We start from the raw sequence: 614 nt of genomic DNA, 5'->3' as shown, positions 1-614 counted from the left end.
TTGGGTTTCCGAGGCAGTATCACTACGGAAGTAGATTGCCCCATCTTCCTTCCGAGGAGTGGCTGGTGGGTTTGAACCGCCAGGCTTCTGGTTAGCAGTCAAGTGCCTTAGCCACTATACTACCAGAGCTCCCATGGCCTCAGGCAATATACAGGTCTTATCTAACTAGATGACCCTTAGTAATTTTGTCTATGTTTTCAGCCTCTGTACTTTTGGGAGGCTTATGGCCCATCCTCTTCCCTTTAGGTAGATGATTAGAGTATCTAGACAATCTCGTAACAGAGAAAAATATCTTTAGTAGTTAATGTGATGTTATCAATGTGATAAAACTAACACAAATAGAGGGGAATGGAAACAGAGTCAGGTCCCTAACAACCATCCCAGGTCTCTGCTAAGGGCTTCTAACAGAGATGTTATGTTCAGGACTGTTTTTATTATTTTTATCTATATTTGAAATTTTCCCACAGAGAATCTACTCCTAGAATGTCAGTTGTTGAGGGAGGATCTTAAAACCACTCAGGGATAAGCAAAGCACTACTGAAGAAGAAAAACAAAGTAGGAGGTCTCACATTGCCGGATCTCAAAACCTACTATACAGCCACAGTAGTCAAAAC

The sequence above is a fragment of the Orycteropus afer genome, unplaced genomic scaffold (assembly GCF_000298275.1).
Source record: "Orycteropus afer afer isolate SDZICR_OR568_19922 unplaced genomic scaffold, OryAfe1.0 scaffold00070, whole genome shotgun sequence".
NCBI classification, from domain to species: Eukaryota; Metazoa; Chordata; class Mammalia; order Tubulidentata; family Orycteropodidae; genus Orycteropus; species Orycteropus afer.
Note: the sequence above shows the minus strand (reverse complement) of the source record.